The sequence below is a fragment of the Lytechinus pictus genome, chromosome 3 (genome assembly GCF_037042905.1).
Source record: "Lytechinus pictus isolate F3 Inbred chromosome 3, Lp3.0, whole genome shotgun sequence".
NCBI lineage: Eukaryota > Metazoa > Echinodermata > Echinoidea > Temnopleuroida > Toxopneustidae > Lytechinus > Lytechinus pictus.
This window is the reverse complement of record NC_087247.1, coordinates 61398916-61404915: the sequence shown is the minus strand read 5'-3', so window position 1 is coordinate 61404915 and position 6000 is coordinate 61398916. Positions and strand designations below refer to the sequence as shown.

Below are 6000 nucleotides of genomic sequence, written 5' to 3'. Positions count from 1 at the left end.
GTATTAAAATGAAAAAAGTTTTGACACATGTATTTGTATCGTTCTACCTCAGGGGGTTAAGCAAATAAGCTTTGGATTCCAAAACAAAATGTGATACAATGAAAACATGAGTACATTGTAGACCCAATTCCTGTTTACAACTATGACATGTACGTAAATGAGCCAAGTCAACCACTTCCAAGATCAGATCATATTACGCACAACAAAAAAGTAGGAAGGAGTATTGCTTCAACATAGTATGATTGATACAACCATCATTAATTGTAAAACATGGTTGATATACATGTAGGCCTACATGAATAGAAAGCATGCAGTTAACAAGCAACATGGACAATTGTGTGGTCGTGTTGTGCTTAACTTATTTTGGTTTGCACCATTTCTTCTATGACAAATATTAGCAAGTCATTAAAATTTGGGTATGAACTTTCATAAAGAACTCCAGGATAAATTCTACATTATGTTCTCTTTAATTTGTATGTAACATACATTGGCAACATAGTTCACATAAAGGTTGGTTAATGTATTTAGGTAATGCCAGTGCAATGTTCAGCAAGTTCTTCATTCTGAGAGCTAATGTGTTACTACTACTTACCCCACTTCTCAGCATATAATGCTCGAGGGTTTTGTTTGGCTCCAGCCATACTCCTTTCTTAGGATCTTCGTCAGCTAAGAACAGACCAAATTCATTTGCTGTGGGGTAAGGGGAAAAATATACTGACCTTTACTAGGAAAATACTAAATAACAACAATCACACATCTTTTTGTATAAAACCAAATTTTTTTCAAGAAAACAGTATGAAATTGAAAATAATTTTTTATCACATGAGATCTTAAGATCAGGGGAAAAAATACATGGGGGCGGCGGACGAATTCATCCCGGAAATGCCTAAAGTCACCCCCTAAATCACCCAAAATCATGCTTTCGGGGGAGGCATAAAATCCGGAAGTTGCTCCCGAAATAATTGCTGAGCGATAATATAGGCTGCGTGAGCTGTGCTGCTTGCTCAGCGGCCCCAAGCTGACTGGAACGCATGAGGTCCCTCCGTACTATGATACTATTTTATTGCATTTTGAAGATACCATCCTAAATTTGCAAGAAAATAAGATCATGAACTCTGAACAAATCATAGTTTTTTTTTCATTTTAGCATATTTTTCGGCAACCCCAGTTCTTAAATCTAAACTAAGCCTTCCAGTGCTCTGGAAATATGCAGCGGATTTCTCAATTTAAAGGCCGAAATTAGGATTTTCAGAGGGAATTTTTGGCCAGGGGGGGGCCCAGTAAAATATGTTGCTGTACACATCCGTGACCAAAAAAACGCGTTTAAAGGGGTGTTTTTTAAGTTTTGGACGCGGTCCGCGCGTGGACTCGTTAAGGGTATAAAAAACACAGATTTTCAAGAAAAAGGGTGGTTTTGAAAGACTGGTCAATTGCGGGGTCAAACATATTTAGGGTATGTTTTTTCCCTAAATCTTTTTTTTAAAGACTATAGCCAAACGTGTTTAGGGTATTTTTTTCCCCCGAGGTCACATTTTGAGGACAACTTGTTTAGGGGCCAAAATGTGTAAATAAAGCCCGCGAAAAACTTGTTTAGGGGGTTATTTTGCACACAGAGAAAAACTTGTTTAGGGGGTGTTTGAAAATTCCTTGGTCACGCGTGTGTACAGCAATATATTTGACTGCCCCCCCCCCCCCCCCGGGATTTTTGGTGAGTAACAGTCAGTGCCTGAGTATACATGTACCGTATTGGCACTAATCGCCTGTGTTGCGGTGATAATTGACTGTGAGCTGTGCTGCGTTCAGTGGCTGTGCTGACGTAGGCATAGCTTAGCTTGTGAAATAAGTTGACACGTTGACATTAGCTGTCAGGCTGCGATGCATTCAATATTTCATAAAATAATTCTCAAGTGAGTTTTTATCAAATAAATTAAAATTTATGAAAACGATTCCTCAAAGTACGAATTCTGTTCAATTTGGATAAACTTCATCCTATTCAATTTGATAGACAAAACTGTAAAATTTAGGTCCATTTAATTGAATACATGAGTTACAAACAATAAACATTAGCTCTAAATGAACAAGAGATTAGATAATCATTTAACAATTAATAACAATGAAGAAAAAATAAATAGCAATTGAATAAACAATGTTAAACATTAAATTAATTTGGAAACAAGCAGGATGGGCGATTGTCCTGGGTCGCACATTACATAAAATGTATATACAGGTGTATGAAAAGTGGAGCCCCGAAATGAAAAAGTAACCCCCGAAAGGTAGAAATGGAGCCCCGAAATTTTACATAAAATAGAAAATGGAGCCCACGATAAAAAATAAATAATTTTTTTTCCTGCTAAAGATGAATGTGTGAAGGTGGAAACTTGAAATTGTTGTATGATTATGTAGAATATCACACTAAAAACTGACTACTATATAAAAACACAAATAACTGTTACATTTTCAAAAAAGTAAACAAATTAAGAATAACATTAACTTTAATCTGTTGAAATATTCTTAAATTAAAGAAAACATTTTATGACTGAATTATTTAACTGATTGAAATTTGCTACAAGATCATAACTCACGGTTGCCTGCTTGGTCTTTAGCTTCGGTGCTCTTTTCCCTGATGGTACGGCCTACATCATAGACGCTGTCGGTGGGGGGAAATTGAATAGTCTTGGTGCTGTTAGCCTGAACGATGTGCACTTTTAATGACAGCAGCGCCATCACGAGGCGACTACAATGGCAGCACTGGATGAAAACTGGAGCTAGTTACGAACCTGCCAAAGAACAAAGAAAGATCAAAGATAAAATCATCTTAATAATTCCAAACAATGATACAAACAAATCATAATGCACTTTTCTCATTGCATATATATCCAACCTACATTTCATTCCATGTCAAGCATAGATCAGAATATTCATAATCAATCTGGGGAAAGGGTATAGAAACATCATACATGTACTTCATGATGCTTGGATGAGTTATGCCACGCTCACTCATCTGATCCCACCTGCCTGATACCACATTGAACAAATCACCTTCTATTGTCGGTAAGTTTACATGGGGTGCAGGCCTTTTTCTGAACACTCCTTCATTTTCATTAATGCTTAACACCCTCTAGCTGCCTCAAATACAATTAAATATTTATAAGGATACAATTAACATCAAAATAACATCATCCAGTAGATATAGAATTATACAAACAAATGACATAACACTTGCAAGTGGATTTATCACCCTGTAAAATTTTTCTTTATCATTTTTGTTCAAAAAATTAGATATCAAAATGGATATTCAAAAGATATTTTCAGCCTGTATTACAAGTAAATATATGAATTTATAGATGATGAAGGGTAAATATTTGTGGAGTATCAACATTCAGTGATTAACATTCAAAATTAAATACTGATTGAATTGTATCACATAAATATTATCATAGTCAAGCAAGGAAGTACTGTACATGCATGTACAATGAAAATAGAGTATTTGCTTTAAATTTTAATGTGATGATATAAAAGTCAATGAATCTGTACTATAAAAATGGGGAAGAAGAAAAAAAATTGGCAAGTTTGTAAAGTTACATGCAAGTATTGCATATTCTAATTTCAAATGGTGCTTGCCAATCTTGCCACCTGTTATTAACATTCATACAGTACCGGTAATTCAGTTCATGTAATGGCTCATACAGGTAGGCCTACATGTATACTATTTAAACTATAAAACAAGACCCTTAATCACAACACATCTGACTTTTAGGGGATGCAAGATACTTGGGGGGGAGGGTTGAGGATGACTTTCGTGTCAGAATCTGTCACACATGAATGGGAAACCACATGGTCAATTTCAGGCATGAAAATAAAAATGTGTTTTTACACTAAAAAAAAGATATCTTGAAAATTATTTTCATCCATATACATGTATCTGTATGTTTTTCTCTAATTCAGATTAATATTTTGTTTGCAATAAGTTACTGCTGCTTACACTTAGAACTACAGCTTTTTCCTCAATCAAAATTAAATTTGACAAAATTAGCTAGACCTTCATAACAGATATACATGTACATGTAACTGCTTTATAATCAAGTTGGGCATACATGTACATCATGTCTCTTTACTATAAAGTATTTTTAAAAATAATGAAGGCCTATACAAAATTAAAAAATTATGCTAGTCTACTATGAGTATGAACATTACTGACTAGCTGTAACTGCTAACATTCCTCTCTTCATAAGCATCAAAACAATCTTGAAAGACACCATGACATTTCTTATTCACTTACGAATGTTGACATTTAATGTCTTAGTGGATCATATTCTGAATATCCTCTAATTTCAATCAGGAAGTAGGCATTCCTCTGTCTGGTAGAATCTATGATGATTTTCAATATCCAATGGTATAAACTTTTCAGAAATTCATGATTACTTGATCTCTCCACTAAACAGTAAATTCATGAAATAAGATGTGTTTGATCAGGTAATCACCAGAGTACATGAATAAGACATTCAAAATCAGCAAGATGGCACATAACGATGTCCTTTTTCAGCCTATCTCAACAGAAACTATACGTATGATGTAGGCATACAATATATCCAACACCATTGACATACTGTACATGTATGTGTAGCCTACAAGCAGGTTTCCTCCAAGGATATTCTAGGCTTTTCATTCTGCCAGCATGGTCCTTTCATTATATCATCATCCAAGCATGGACAAAGGAGAACATATAATTAAACCATATTCATTAACACTACTACCGTATCATAGAATTGATGCTTTCCTAATCATGTTATTACACAAAGATAATGATGACAAAAATCAGAACTCAAGCAGAGTAAGACTGAAGGAAAGACTACATGTATTTCAGATTGGATCTCATGAAGTGAAAGTATACATGACACATAAGTGTCCTGTCATGCATGAGTCACAAGACAATGCATATTCGAGCTGCTGCACAGACAAGCAATGAATGTGGAAAGCTGACAAGCTAATATTTAAAATATCTTGCTTGTGAGCACTGTAAAAAAAAAATTTTTTTGGGGGGGAATGAAAGTACTTATATCTATTTTGTATATCAATAGTAATCAATGTGAATGGACACTATTATGCTTTTCACACTGTACTTTTTTTCCTTAACCCCGGGAAATTGGTGGGGCTAAGGGGGGGGGGGGCCTTAGCCCCACCAATTTCCCGGGGTTAAGCTTAGCCCACTTCGTTTTCACACTACGTTTTAGCAAAGTGGGCTAGCACGGTAAATAGTACGGTACTATCTGGCCCTGCAAAAAAGCAGGGTTAGCCGGCTTATTGTGGTGCTAAGAGATGCAGTGTGAAACGAAACTGGGCTAAGGAAAAGTGGGGCTAAGCAATAGCCAATCACAGAAGTCGAAATTGCATGTTTATCACGCTCTGTATGGTAAAATCATCAATATTCATGAGCTGTGGGATAGTCCGGGGTTAAGGCGTTAACCTCGGCTAAGCAGATAGTATGGGGTTAAGAAAGACAGTGTGAATCCAAAAAAAAGATAGTATGGGATTAAGGATAGTATGGGGTTAAGGAAAGGCAATGTGAAAAGCATATAAATGTACCTTTATAGTTTACATCTCAGGGGTCAAATTATCACATACATTGTCAAAGCAGCTCTGCCCATATCATTCTGACTTTATGAATAATTGAAAAAGAATCAACATGCATGATGTTTATAGAATGGATGTTCATGAACATGAACATGGATATATATATATATATATATATATATATATATATATATATATATATATATATATATATATATATATAGACATATACATATATTAAATACAGGACACGTTCTCCAACCTTGTTGTCTTTACCTACATGTACATGTAAGAACTTTCAGACAGTTCACTCTAAACATGGATCCTACTACTAGTTCTAGGATTCATGCTCTAAGGGAACACACATTTTAGATTTGATACAGGAGTATATATTCCAACCCCATTTTGTGGCCAAATCGGATGAGCATA

The 6000-nt window shown here is 35.2% G+C and overlaps 1 long non-coding RNA gene across 1 annotated transcript; it reads right to left on the bottom strand.

Annotated features, from left to right (window-relative positions):
- Positions 1-591: 591 nt before the first annotated feature.
- On the bottom strand, positions 592-4605 carry LOC129256173 (uncharacterized). Its single transcript, XR_008583941.2, has 3 exons — positions 4280-4605; positions 2583-2777; positions 592-690 (listed from the first exon to the last, which is right to left on the bottom strand). It is a non-coding gene; the product is annotated as an uncharacterized LOC129256173 (long non-coding RNA).
- Between the last annotated feature and the right edge of the window lie 1395 nt (positions 4606-6000).